Consider the following 15,280-nt stretch of genomic DNA (forward strand, 5'->3'; position numbering starts at 1 on the left):
CCAGTGCCCCCAGCCCTGGGATTATCCGTATTTGATGGAGAGCAGAGGGATTTGCTGCTTGCAAGGAAAACAGCTCCCTGCGAGCCAGCCGTTCCCTCGGCCCCGCTGCCCCTCACCCTGAGGATGCTGCCGGTGGGGATGGCTACGGGCCCCCCCAGCTCGGGGTGCAGGAGAGAGGGGCCACAGGGACACGAGGACACGGGGAGGGCTGGCTGATCCCTTCAGGCTCAAGGGGAAAGGGAAAGTTTGGAAGTGAAGGGGGCTTAGTGATGGATTTCAGAGTCGTCTTCCCCTCCCCTTCCCCCACTTTGTTCCAGAAATAAATTAAAAGCTCTCTCTCCAGGAAATTAAAAATCATTTAAGAAGACTGAGCACGGGACCTGATGTGCTGGGGTTTCAGAGCTGGGTGTCCTGGGTGACACAAGTGCACCTTGGGGCTTGGAGGGGAGCAGGGTGCTGGGGTGACCCCACAGACCCGCCCCAGATGGCACTGGCACCACATTCCTCCACCAGCGCAGGTCCCTGGGGGCCGGGATGCAGCCCCCTTCCCCTCAGCTGAGCGTCCTGGCTGCGGGAGCCCCCTCCTTGCACCCAGGGGACTTCCATGACTGCTGGGGCCTCACACCAGCAGAGACCCAGCACCACTGCAGGGAAACACTGGTGACGGGGAGCCTGGCACTGGCCGTCGTGGAAATCATCCTTCAAACCCTTCACCCGGCTCCCCGTTCCCTGCACTCATCCCGTGCATGGGGCCGGCAGCCGTCTGCTTCTCATCTGCCGTGCGTCCTGCTAACCGATGCAACGTGCCACAGGCTTTGAACAAAATTGGTCCCAGAAGAAGCCCTCGTGCTTGGCCCCGTGCCCGCGTGACGTCAGCCCCGTGTCACGGACGCGGCGAGTGCCCGACCTCTCCGCCAGGAAGGTGGCACCGCGGAGCCCAAACACCTGGTGCAGAATGGGTTGGGGGCTGCAATGCCCACGGGGAACAGACCCATGCACGGCCACGTCCAGCCCCACCGGCAGGGACCGAGATGGCGGAGGGAGGGGAAAGGGCCTTCAGCATCACGGAGGGGCTGCCTCCTCCTGCCCTGAGGGCAGGCACCCCGCGGCCTTGCCAGGGAGCTGTGGGGTGCCGGAGCAGGCGAGTGCTGGCATTGCTGCTCCCCAGGTTCCACCTGCAGCACCTCTGCTCAGTATGTGTGTGCAACGCAGGCACATGCACACCCGCTGCATGCCCACATGCACGCACTGCACACTTGCTGCACACGCAGTGCATGCACACCAGTGCTTGGGCTGGCCGAGCAAGCGAGTGTTGGTGCATGGGGGGGCTGTGTGCAGAGGGAGGCATGTGGGCTGGAGGCTGCAGTGCTGGAAGGACATGAAATGTTTTTCTGGAGATTTCCACATTCTTCCTCTCCCTGGGCTCCCAGCGGTTCCCATCTCCCACCCTGTCCTGCACTGGGCACCGGCCTGGCTGCGCACCCTGGGAGCTGGGCAGGGTCCCTGGTGCGGGCGATGGCTGTGGTGGGGCTGTGCTCGGCCACGCAGCGATGCTGGGACGGGCTTGGCCAGGTGCCGTCATGGCCGAGAGCACCCTGGCACTAGCCCACCCAGGGCACTGCTCACCCAGGAGCCACTGTCCCACCAGCAGGCTCAGCCCGGGACCCAGGTGCTGAGATGGGGAACCCGTCCCGAAAGAGTTAAGGGTGATACATTGCAAAAAAGGAAAAAAAAAAAATTACAAAAGAAAAAGTGCCCTGAACCACATGCGACCTAACCTCCCCAGCGGCTCATCTGAGTTTAATAACGGAGGAGGGAAATCTCCCAAAAAGCTCTCAGAGAAATTAAAGTAAACAGCGTGCTGACCTCCAACCCCGCGCTGCCCCGCCACTGACTCGGCCGGCTGCGGCAGCCACCGGTGGCTCGGCATTCCGTGTAATTGTAAACACATTCCGGTAAATACGGGGGGGGGGGGGGCACTGGGGGGGTCCCGGGGGAGCCGGTGGCCAAGCGGGTGCAGCTCTCCATGCAGTATCTGGGGACCGAGCATTGGGACAGCCGGACAAAGCCACGGCCATGGGGGATGCTGTGGACTGATGGCTCTGGGCTGGTGGCCATGTCACATTCCTGGCCGCGGGTCTGACGATACTGGTGGGAACAGGAGCCACTGGGACCATCGAGCTGCCCCGTGGCTGCAGGGCTGGGGCCGAGGAGCCTCATGTCAGCAGTGCTGGTGGGTCCTGCCGATGGAGGGAGCAGGAGCGGGAGGATGCTGTAAGGGGTTTGTCCTCTTGGCCTCACAAAATTTAAAAACAACGGTCTTATTTTCATAGATTTTGGTCAGTTTTGCAGGCTGAGGGAAAGAAAAGCAACCCCAGGCTGTACAAGTGCTGGCACTCCTCTCCGGAGAGGGGCCAGCAAAGCCACTGGCCTCAAGCGGGGGAAGCAGAAGCTGAGCCCTGTCCCTTGGCACTGCTCCATCCTGTCCTCATCCCTGTCCCCATCCCCATCTCCTTTCTTGTCCCCATTCCCATCGCCTTTCCTGTCCCCATCCCCATCCCTGTCCCCACCTCCATCCCTATTCCTGTCCCCATCCCCACCCCACCCCCATCCCTGTCCCCATCCCTGTATCCATCCCATCCCCATCCTATCCCCATTCCCATCCCATCCCATCACCCTCTCATCCCCATCCTCTTCCTATCCCCATCCCCATCCCCATCCCCATCCCCATCCCCATCCCCATCCCCATCCCCATCCTCATCCCCATCCCCATCCCCATCCCCATCCCCATCCTCATCCTATCCCCATCCCATCCCCATCCCTGTCCCCATCCCCACCCCTGTCCTGTGGTGCCCTCCACGCAGCATCCCATCCCATCCCATCCCATCCCATCCCATCCCATCCCATCCCACCCCATCCCACCCCATCCCATCCCATCCCATCCCATCCCATCCCATCCCACCCCATCCCACCCCATCCCATCCCATCCCATCCCATCCCATCCCACACCATCCCACACCATCCCCTGCCTTCTCAGGGGTCTTGCTGGGGCAGTCACCACTCAGAGGCGGGGGAGGGGGCAGAGAGGGCTGGATCCTGTGACCCCCCCGCCACTGCCCTGCAGCCCCAGAGCCCGGGCTGGCCCTCACCCCCACCATCTACCTGCAAACCAAACTGTGTCCATCACAACCACAAGCAGCGACAGACGCTGGGTTTGGTGAAAAATGCCAGGAATCTGCAGCCGGGTTGGATTTCAGAGGAGCCAGGATTCCTGCAGAGGCCAGACCCTTTCCCCGGGACTGGAGGTCAGAGCCCGCTCCCCCAGCAGCTCCCAGCCCCGAGGAGCATCCCTTGGGATGGCACCATGAGAGGAAGAGGAGGATGTGGAGGAAGGGGAGACGGGCCAGTGCGCAAACCTCCTGCCAGAGGGGATGGGGACCCAGCTCTGCCTGGGGACACGCATCCCTGTTGGGAGAGACCCCCCTCGCCAAACCTCCTTCCTCTTTGCTCCCCTAACTCCCCCCAAAGGGGTTGATCCTGGTGGGGAGATGTGCTCCGCCAGGAGAGGGGAGCTGGCGTCCCGCAGGTGTTTCCTCTGGGATTCGTCTGCTGCTGAGCTGCAGAAGGGGAATGCTGCTGCTGCCTCCACCTCTTCCATCGGAGCAGGACCCAAAACTCACCATTTCCTCTTGGCCTGTGAATCACTAATAAACTCCAGACAGAAAGGTCTGATGAGGAAATTGTTTGGGAAATGGAGAGGAAGGGGGAGGGACGGCACTCGCCGCCTGGGCTGGTGGCTTTGGGTGGCTTTGCCCATTGGTGTCACCTCCCCGGGCTGTGGCATCAGTCCTCGCCTCAGGGTCCCTGCGTCTGCTCCGGCCAAGGGCCCCGTCCCAAGCCCAGCCCAGGGGCTCTCCCAATCTGGCTGCAAAGTCCACCAGCAGATGGTTTTGTCTGTCTGCGAGGATTTGGGGATGAAAATCACTGTGTACATTTAAGCGTATATTTTTTTCCTTGATCCCTGTCCACTGGCTGTGCCAGGGCAGCGGCGCTAGGCGAAATCTCTCCATCATTTGATACCTGCGGCTGGGCACTCACCAGCCTCTGAGCCTGAGACCCTCAGCTTGAGCCCCCAGCACCCCCAGACTGTCTCCTGCCCGAGCCAGGCCCTGCTCACAGCCTGGCTGTGGGGATGCTCCAGGCAGGAAGCTCCCGGCTTCCAAATAATATAATAATGGCAACAACGGCTACAGGTTGCAGATTCCTGCTCAGCGTGCATTTGGGAACGGCTGTGCTGTCACCCTCACCAAAAACTAAACATTTCAAGCAAAACAAGCCCCTGCAGCGAGGCTCCTGTTCAGAAGGGCTGCTGTAATTAATTCAGAAGGGCTGGTGTAATTAATTCAGAAGGGCTGCTGTAATGGGACCTATATATATTTCACATATATATATAAATAAAGCGCCTATCACCGTATCGTAAACATTCTTTGGAACCGTTCTGACCGCAGAGGTAAGAACCTCCTGCAAACCATCCGTGCCGGCGCTCAGGGCAGCACCGGCCCCATCCTGTGCTGGTCCCCAGCCACATGTCCCACAGCCCAGACCCCTTGGCAGTGATGGGACCATCCCCATCCCCTCACTGCAGATGAAACGGTCACGGCAGCGCTGGTCCAACTGCTGCACACTTGTCCTGAAACAGAAATGCTCCACATTTGGACCTCATAATGCAAAAAACTTCAGGATTTTGAAATTTCAGTCTTGGACACAAATCTGATACATTCCATAAATGCTTTAATTTATCCCTTCGTCACAATATTTGATAAAAGGTTTCGTTTCAGCTGCCCTGCTTTGATTAATAACTGTAACAGATTCTAACCTGAAGGAATCATCTTATATTGCGTTCATGGAAATTAAATGTTTGATTGCACATAGTCAGAATTTTCTGATGCGGAAACTACTCCACCAAAGAACTTTGAACAAGCTCTAATCAAAAAACATTTTGGTGTTGGTTTTTTTTTTCTCAGCTTCCCCTTCACCTATAACAAGTCCAAACATCTGTTAAAATTCAATCAGAGCAAAACTGGCTGAAAAAATTAAAATTCAGAGCGTGCAATTAAATGGCCGTCCACGTTGCAGCCAGGTGGGATGGCGGCACGCAGGCTCGGCACGCAGGGGGTGGTGTGGGCAGCCCAGGCTGTGAGGGAGCGGCATCCCACGGGGGGTGCCCACCCCCCCGGCCCCTCCTGCCCCCGCCACGTGCATCCCTGTGTCGTCATACGCCGGTGCCGTCGCAGGGCTCCATGGTGGCAGCCCATCCATCCATCCATCCACCCATCCATCCATCCATCCATCCATCCATCCATTCATCCTGGTTCCCTGCAGCAGGAAGGGCTTTGGCAGCAGAAGGCGCCTTTTGAACTGAGCAGGACGTTTTCCTTATGCTTGGAATCCTCTCCTTTTTAATAAGAATAAAAACACTGGAATGCCGGGGGTGGGTTCATTTTCCTTCCTCTCTCTTCCTTCTTCCACGGCAGGGTGATGGGTTGAGATTTCCCTACGCCATGAGTGAAGGCAGAGGGATGGAAAGCAAGAGGGAGAACCCAAATCCCATGGGCATTTGGGACCAGGAGCACTTTTCTGCAGGGATGGCTTGAGCGGGCGGCCGGCAGCCGCTGCTTTTTGGTGACGATCCCGGCCGTGGCTGGGCTCCTCCATGCCGCAGGTGCCCCTCTGCCAGACAGAGAGCAGGGGCATGTTTTTGAGGTCGGAAAGCAGAGTTTTCAGCAATTAGAGCGGCATGCCAAGATAAACCCCCGCTTCCTGGCGGGCCTGTTCCCATCAGCCATCGTCCCAGTGAGACGGACCCCAGCGAGGGGCTCTCCTGGCGGGAACAGTCCGGCAAATTCTCTCTGCATGGGTGAAATTCCCTCTGCTACCGAGGTTATTATCTCCGAACAGGAACCAACAATATCCTTTCATTTAGGCACTAATTTGAACAATGTGCGCTGGCCGGGGGAGGAAGGGCGCTCACTGCTCCGGAGCCTTTGAAAAATCCAGGCGGGAGCCAAACCAGAGGGAAAACAAAACCCTGCAATGATGCGAACGGCTTGGCTCGGCAGGGCCAGTGCCCCAGGCTCCAGCTGTGCCACCTGGGTGACACTGGGAAGAGCTGTGGTGCCACCAGCACTGGGCATGGCACAGGGACACTCGGGGCACCGAGCACCCGCATCCCAGCTTGTTACTGGGGGAAAATTAGCATTCAGGCCATCCTGGAGCTCAGAGCCCTGTCCTGGGCAGGGGTGTTTTGCCCACTGGGGAAAATCACCTCCTCTGCTTAACCAGCCTGTTCAGGCTCGTAATTACAATTTCCATAGGGCTGGAGGGTGCAGTAAAACACTTCTAAATTTGTTCTATCATAAAGCTCACACTAGGCACCAGAAAAAGTTGGAGTGTGTAATTGATAACTATAAAAACATTTTAATTTCCGTTTTTCAGAAGCAGACAAGACAAACACAGCAGGGGGAAGGGAGCACCCACTGACAGCACACGCGTCCCCTGCAGCTCCTCGCACCACTACTCCAGCAGCCAGGGGCTGGTGGCAGTGTCCCCCTGGCTGCGGCCACCTCACTCCCTGCTGTTTGCCGTGGGACCAGTGTGATTTGCAACTGCTCCCCAGCAGGGATCTCTGCTGGCACATGGCCAGCAGCAGCAGCAGCCCCATCCCTGTCCCCATCCCCATCCCTGCCCCATCCCATCCCCATCTCCATCCCCGGCCTCATCCCCATCTCCATCCCCATCCCCATCCCCATCCCCATCCTTGTCCCCATCCCCAATCCCATCCCCATCCCTGTCACTATCCTCATCCCATCCCCATCCCCATCCCATCTCATCCCATCCACGTCCCCATCCTATCCCCATCCCGTCCCTGTTTCCATCCCCATTTCCATCTCCATCCCCATCCTCATCCCCATCCCATCCTATCCCCTTCCCCATCCTATCCCCATCTCATCCCCATCCTTGTCCCCATCCCCATCCCATCCCCATGCCTGGTGGGTTGCAGCATCCTGTTCCCACTGGCCGTCCCAGTGATAGTTCCTCCTGGGCAGACCCTGCAGGGGCTTGCAGGGGAAGGCGAGGCCGGGGGGGGGGGTGGGGTGATTTCTGCTGTATTTACTCTTAGTGTAGCCGTGATGAATATTTACACCCGTGTGGGGAGAGCAGCGCGTTCCCCGACGGGGATATCAGTTGGAACATCATCTAATTGATTACATGGAAATTTGATTACATGGAAATTGCTCCTGGTGGAAAGGGAAGCCCTCGCCTTGCTCTTGGTGAATTAATTTAGCTTTTGCCATTCTTCGCTGTGCTCAATTAATCTTGTTAAAGTGATATAATTTTAGCTCGCACTTCACACACAGGGGTACCGGGGAGGCCCTGGCTGATAACGACGGGAGGTTGGTTAATGACAGGTAACGGGGGCTTGGTCTCATATGGGAGAGGGGCTCCTGCCTGGTGCTGCCGGCCCTGGCTCCCATGTGTGGGATCAGTCCCGGGACCCCAAGGCGCTGTCCCTGCCGGGGGGGGCCAGGGCCACCGGGATGCAGGATGCTGGGTGCCGCGGCTGGGACGCGCGGTGGGTCGGGTGCCTGAGCTGTCCCCAGCTCCGCGCTGAGACAAAGAGCATCGTCTCCCGCGGCCCCCAGCAGCTGGTGCGGGGGGACGTAATCCCACAAAAGTCCTGCTCCGGGGGGATCAGCGGGAGAGGTGAGAGGCACGCCGCCGCGTCCCCGCCATCGCTGCCCCACTATTGACTGCCTAAACAGTTCTTTGGTGATTACAATGTAAATATAGCTTTTCATGGAGTAAAGGCCTTTTATGGGATCCGCACACACTTAACCACTTAACCCCGGCGACAAAAAGAGCAGTGAATTAGCTGTTTAGAGGCTGCTCGTGCAGAAAAGCGGGTCCTGAATGGGATTTGGGGATCTCTGTGTATCAATTGCTATGCTTCAGGGGCCCTCAATGGGGCTTTTGGCGTTCGAGCATGTGCCAAAGGGCTCGCGTGGGTGTGGATGGAGTGTCAATAAAAAAAAAAAAAAAAGAAAAAAAGCAGCTGCTTCTCTCTAATAAAACAATGATTTATTCATAGCGACTTGGGGAAGGGGCGGAGGGGGGGAAACAGGGAAGTGCCAAAGCGATGCTCGCCCTGCTCAGTGCCCCAGCGAGGCTCGGGGGCTGAGCCCGCCTGCGGAGCGGAGGCACAGGGACCCCCAGAACAGCCCATGGGGACCCCCACGCAGCCCAGGTGGCAGAGCCAGCTCCTGCTGCAGCCCCAGCCAGGTGGCCGGGGTGTCCCTGTGGCTCCTTGGGGACCCTTGGGGGGGTGCAGGGGCCAGAGGTGCACCCTCTGCTCCCTCCTTGCCAAGTGGCATCTCTGCAAAGCCAGGTGGCAGCCGGTGCTCCCCCCTGCCCCGGGCGCAGTGGAGGGGCTGTGCACAGCCAGGGATGCAGGGACCCACGCGGGGCTCGGCGTGTGACCCCCTCCATGCTGAGAACGAAGCATTTTGGGATGGGCATGGGGGAAGAATGAAGGCTGCGCTTGGTGCCCTGGGTTCAGTGCGCCCAGGCTGCCATGGCCATCCCCACCGAAGGATGCTGCAGCCGGGACAGGACCCTCGCCCCCCTGGGGTGGGCAGCCTGGGGTGGTGGGGGGTGGCTGAGCCCCCCCAGGCTGGTGATCGAAGGTGCTGGGCTGGTGGGCACGTGGTGGGGGCACCGGGCGCAGCCAGCCCCCCAGCTGCGCCTGCTGCCGAACAAGAGCAGCCTTCATGGAGCGGGGGCCGGGGGGAGCAAACTCAAAGCAGATCTGAAATGAATGGCCTGAAACGAGGGGAGGTGGCTGGACAAAGCCAGGGCTCTGAGTGGGAACGGGGGGTGGGGGGATGAAAAAGTGGCAGCACATGGCCAGGTGCGTGGAGGGAGAGAGGCCAGCACCAGCACAGGCACCGGTACCAGCACCGGCACCAGCACCGGCACCAGCCACGCTTCTTTGCAGTGGGATGCGGGGCCAGGGCTCGGAGCTGGGAACGGTGCCTGGCTGTTTGCTCCCATGGAGCAAAACTCAGGGGGTGCAGGGACCCCGGCACAGCCGCTCGGTGTCTGTGGCAGGAAAGCAACACTGGAGAGACACCAGCAGGTCCCGTCCCCGTCTCGCCAGGCCACAGACGGGGTCTCACTGAAGTCACGAAGGGCTGACGAGGGAGCAGATCAAGTCAGGCTACGGCCCTATTTTTAAGCTGGTGCAGATGGAGGGATGAAAGAGGAGGGGGGAGGCAGGGTCGGAAGACAAACAAACGCCAAGCAGATGTTGGAGCGCTGCTCTTCCCCTCGCAGGATGCGTATGCGGCTCCCGGCAACACCGGCTCTGCTGGCCTCGACCCCCAGAGCCTGGGGGACCATGGTGGGGACTGGGCTGTGATGTCCCCTCCTGCTTGTCCCCCATTGCCAGGGTTCGCACCGGCACCCCAGAATGGTGGTGTCACATCAGTCCCACGAAGTGCTGGGGCAGGCAGCTCCATACTGGGCTCCCGGGGTGCCCCAGGGGGGCGTGGGGACGTCCCACCATCCTCACCGGTGCCTGGTGATGGGGACAGGCAGTGATGGGCTTCAGGAGCTCCAGGGAGGCTGCCCCGGTGTGGTGGTGCTGAGCCCTGGGGTGACTGGGCAGTGCCAGCGTGCCCACCAGGGCTGCCTGTGGGTCTCACCGGTGGGTCCCTGCACTTGAACCACGAACACCCTGCGGTGCAGCTCTGGGGACGAAGCTGCCGCTTTAGGAAGCAGCTCCGGTGCCCGGCTTGCCCCAGCCACCCCCCCCACCACCCTCCGCTCTGCCAACCCAGCACATCCCACCGTGCCCTTCTTTGATGCCTGATGGTTTCTCCAGGTCCTGCTGGACCAGGGTGAGCACTGGCACCGCCGTGGGGTTCACTTTCTGTTCAAGCCGGAGACACCGGCAGTGCTGCTCACGGGCTTTTAGCAGGAGCCGTGGTCAGGACCCAGCCTGCGCAAGGACAGATCTCAACCCTCCAGACTTCACCAGGGTCTGGGGCCGCGGTTCTGGCCGATGAGTATCAAACCCAGCTCCTCCAGCCCGGCTTTTGCCCCCTGCGGATGTTCGGGGGTCTTTGCCAACTGCACTGACCCCAGCTAATCTTTTCTTCCTTCCTTTTCTTTTCCCTGTCTGGCAGAAGGGGATGGGATGGGGTGACTGCGGTGGGTCGGCCTGGGGGCTGTTGGCAGCCCAGCAGCGGCAGTGACACCTCGGGAGCTGTTGTCATACCTGGGGGCTCATGTCACCCCTTCGCCGAAGATCACACACGCTCAGCAAATCCGTAGGTGGAGCAAAGGCTACCAAAATCAGGCCGGCTCTGCCTGTGAGATCATCCCCCCGGATGCCTTGCTCAGAGCTTTGTACTTCGAGCATCGCCCTCACGTCACGCAAAATAGGCAACACATGGCAAGTATAATTGCCTATTGCTTTAATTATCTTCTTTACATCAGCGGGCTGGATGGTTTTGCATTGCCTTTGGTTGGAGCGTCTGCAGCTGTGGCTGGTGGAACCGGGATGTGCATCCTGCGGGAGATGCCAGCTGTGCCACCAGAGCTGGGTGACATGGAAAACATCCCAGATGCCAAAACCCCTAGGTGGGTCGCTGACAGGGCTGCCCTGCAGAAGCCTCGAGCAGTGGCACCAGCCCACACCACCACCACGCCAGCCAGGAGCTACAACCAGGAGAAAGCCAGCCGGAGTAGCAGCTCCCGTACCTCGTGTTCCCAGGCGGGGATGGGGGCTGCACGAGGCAGGATCAGGCCCTTGTGCTTCATCCAGGCTCGCTGGGCTGGGGAGCAGGAGGAAGGAAGGAAAAGCCTTTTTTTTTTTTTAATCTGGTGTTTAATTGTGAAAGGTTGGGGGTTTTCAAAGCCCTCCTTCAGGCTTCGTGTAAAACAGGAATGTGGAAATACCACCTCTGCGTATCCTGAGCAGCCGGGGAGGTGCTGTTAGCACCTGGCTGATTAATTATCCTTTCTGCACAGAAATGCGCCTCTGTGAACCACGGTGGCTGGGAATTAGGCAGTGCAGAGAGATGCTGCGGCGCTGGCTCGTGCTGCCCTCCAGCCAGGACCTTGGGGCTGAGCATGGCACGGCACAACACAGCACGGCAGTGGCACGGCACAGCACGGCACGGCATGGTGCAGCATGGCACGGCACAGTATGGCAAAGCAGCCACAACCAACCATGCCAGGATGCAGCAGGGTGCCTGGGCTCTCCGTGGCATCCCCCAGGGCAGAGGTGAGGGCTGCAGGGTGGGTGCAAGGACACAGTGAACGTGTGCAGGTCTTGTCCTCCAGAGGGAACGTGTCTCTTGGATACTGATCCCCCATCACCGCGTGCGCAAACATCGTCAAATATTGAAAATCAATCGGCCACTGTAAGCGAAGCAGCACAGAGCGTGTTGCATGAAAACAGCCCTGAGGAGCAGAGAAAAAATATTAGCTAAAATAAAATTAATCTCTTGCAAAGCTTTAAGATTCGCTTCTCACCCCTCCCCCCTGCGCCGCAATCTTTTATGTCATTTTCTTTAATTACAGCTGGTTTAGATCTCTGCTGCCTGGAGAAGCAAAGCTAGACTTAGCCATAAATTGGGCTTCTGGATGATACAAGAGAAAATAATAACCCCCAAGGACTGAACATCTGTCCACACGGAGCACGCGCAATGTTATAATTAATATTAATGACTAATAGTTAGTATGGAATAAAACTTTTGCTTTACAGGTCAGCTAATACACCCAGCCGCGCTGCAAGTCCCAGAGCGAGACGTTTTCCACGTCACGAGCTTGGCTGGACTCTGCACATCCAGGAGCCCCACGGCTCCGCTCCGGGGCTGGGGGTGCCGGGGAGCACGGCGAAGGGGGGTGCTTCACCCCCAGCAATAAAGCAGCACTTGGGGCCATGCCTGGGTGGGATGCCCCAGGTGGCAGGGAGGGAGGATCTTTGCCAAACTTCCATTTCCCATTTGATGTCAGGTCGTTGATGAAGTGCGGGCACCAGAGGTGCGCTACAGCCGCTCTCTCGCAGGAGGAACTTCGTCAGGACCACGGTGCTGGCCGAGGTGGATCCAGCAGCCCCAGGCTTGGCCCTGGCAAGTTAAGGCTGGGGGTCAGTGGCCACAGGGCTGGGGCGAGGAGGGGACCTGGCACCCAGCGTGGCCGGTCTCCCTGCCGGCTCTGCCTGCTCCCACCACACGAGGCAACACCTCGTGGGCTTTTTCCTCCTCTCTGCTGTTATCTTTTTCTTCTTAGGGAGGAAAGCACTTGCCTGTTAGTAATCTCAGGAAGGTTTGGGTTGGAGGGGACCCTAAAGCCCACCCAGTTCCAGCCCCCTGCCCCGGGCAGGGACACCTTCCACTGGACCAGGCTGCTCCAAGTCCCGTCCAACCTGGCCTCGGACACTGCCAGGGATGGGGCACCCACAGCACATCCCAGTGCTTCACCACCCTCACAAAAAAAGAATTTCTTCCTAATATCTCATCTAAATCTCTCCTTTTTCCATTTAAAGCCAGTCCTATCACTAAATGCCCTTGGAAAAAGTCCCTCACCGGCTTTGATCGAGGGCTCTCTTTGTTTTCTTTTACTATATTCCTGCATTGTATTTCTGTGTTTTCTTGAATTACCTACTCCATTTCAGTGAGACTATAGACATTGCTGCCCATTTTTGCTGCTCTGTCTTCTGTGTTTCCTTTTCTAATAATGGAGAACCCAAAGGAAAAGAAACAGAGGCTGGAAACATCACCTGCTCCCTTCCAAAACCAAGCGCGTGCTAAAGACGTTTTCAGGGGCCCAGACCTGTGCCCCATTCATCACTCCTGGAGAAAGGATGCACCAGCTAACGAGCAGGTCGAAAGCCAGAGAGGGTAAATAATTGTGACACCCTCTCCATCCACACTTGCGTGGATGCCTGGGGGGTCTTTGTCCTTTAACCCTCATACTGGGTCTGGGACAACCGATTAAAGGTCCAGGACGGATGAGGTGCGGAAGGTCCGTGCTAAGAACACACAAAACATACAGCACGCTCCTTTTCATGTGTCCACTCTGACATAATTCTTCACATGTTGGAAATACAGATGATTTTAGCCTGGGTCCATCTGGTTTCCCAAATAACCTGTCTATTTGATAAATAACATAAATTAAATTAGACAAGACAAACAAATAGTTTTTTTTCTCTCCCCCTTTCAGTCTCTTGGCAAAAAGGAAAAAAAAAAAAAAAAAAAAAAAGGAAAAGAAAACATAATTCAGTGGCTGCCTTGAGCCCCTGAGGAGCTGTGCGGTGGTGAAACCTATGATTATAAACGTGGTTGCAATGTTAACCTTTAACACGGACCGAGGGCTGCTCCTGCCTTCGCTTGTAAGTTCTTTTTTAATTTCTTTACTATAATTTAGGCTCCTAAGAGCTCATTCCCCCTGCAAACTCAGCAGGAAATCCCACGTGCTTCGCAGCTCAGCCTGGCTCCCGCCGTGCAGCCCAGGACCAGGAGCTCGGATCTGAAGGGCTGTATTCCTCCCGCCCCTTGCACAGGTAAGGGAAACTGAGGCACAGAGCCACGGCCTCGTTACAGCTGCCTAAGCTGGATGGAAACCCCGGTGTCCCACCACGGGGCAGCCACTTGTGCATCTCATGCAAAGCCAAACCCAGACATCACCCGTCCCGGCTGCGAATTAGCCCAGGATAGGGGGTTAGGGGGGAAAAAGCAGCGAGGGGAGCGGAGGGAGCTCTGCCTTCAGCCCAGGACAGCCCTGCAGAGAGGCACCACCACCCCGGAGACCCTTGTTCCCACCCCCTCGCCCCTCTCTGCCTTGAGCCTTAGTCAATCCCTCCTTCCCAGCTGGCCCAAGACCACTCCTGGCACTTCCAGCAGCAACAAGGGCGGGGGGGGGGGGGGGATTTGTCTCCCCATTAGCACAGCGGCATCACCTCAGTGCCAGGAGGGGCGAGCTGGATCGATACTTGAAAATGAGAAGCCAAAGCTGAGTTAATGTGCCAGACAGGAGGTGGGGTGGGGGCAGCCCTGGAAGAGCCGGCCGGAGGGATGAGATGGATGAGAGCAGGTCTGCGGCACAGGTGGGAGCGCAGGCAAGGGTCAGCCCCAACGCTGCAGCTCCCGTCCCCGCTGGGAAGATGGATGGTGGCACAATAAGCAGCAAAAGCATCTCAGCTCGTGGTTCAACCCCTCCTGCGGTCGGGATTTCAGCTCCTGGCCTCCTCAGGACACAGCATGGAAAACACTCCCCTGGGGTGCAAGGCAGTGCCTACCCGCAGCGTCGCGTGCACCCCGAGCGGGTGTTGGGGGGAAGAGTTTCCCCTGAGCAGCAGTAACCAGAACCCTTCCCATTCCGTGTATTTCCATTTATAAGCTCTTCAGGCCCAACAGTGTTTTTCTACTCTTGGCTCCAAAACAAGCAAATGTATTTTGAAGGGAAAATTTTAAAGGGAAAGCAAAACAAATGCCATCGTTGCAGTTAGCGGATGCAGAGGAGAGGCCAGTAAAACCACCAGGACAAAGCCAGCCCTCTAAAAGTACTCTTCAAGCTACCACCTTCTAAAGCAAAAGTGCAGCAATTACAAGTCTACATAAATTTAATCTTTCACAGTGCCATAGAGGATGGAAAATTCTAAGAATTTCCCCTTGAGTCAAGAGTACAGTTTAAGCTTTAATCATTCTTCCTTCCCCTTTTTGCTAAAGGAAAAGCATTCTCTTGCTGCTCTCTAGTGGCAGGCATTACTAGCAAAATCAAGAGAAGATGCTGGATTTTGCAGCTTCCAATATTTTCACCTAGTAAATCTGTGCTGAATAAGTACAGCTTACAAATCAGTGCAAATGCTGCGACAGAGAATTAACTGGATATCCAGATTTTTTGATAGAAATATTTCTTGATAGAAATATCTGATAAATGACCTTTCCTCCTTCATTCTTTTCCCTGAACCTCCCATCCCAAATCCAGGTATACTCATTATCAGAATTGCTAGAATGAACTGAAATAGGCATGCCTCGAGACAACAATAAAGCAAGTTTTGTCTAGAAGCAAACAAAACCAAAACTATTGAAGCAGTAAAAAGAAACATTCTTCGGGCCAAGAATTTTATGCAAACCTAAGCGGAAGACTTGAGAATTTACACTCCAGTAAACACAGGGGGGTTGCTTTTGTTGTATTCCAATATTATTGC

Source organism: Falco punctatus, assembly GCF_963210335.1.
Source record: "Falco punctatus genome assembly, chromosome: 3".
In the NCBI taxonomy this organism is placed as follows: domain Eukaryota; kingdom Metazoa; phylum Chordata; class Aves; order Falconiformes; family Falconidae; genus Falco; species Falco punctatus.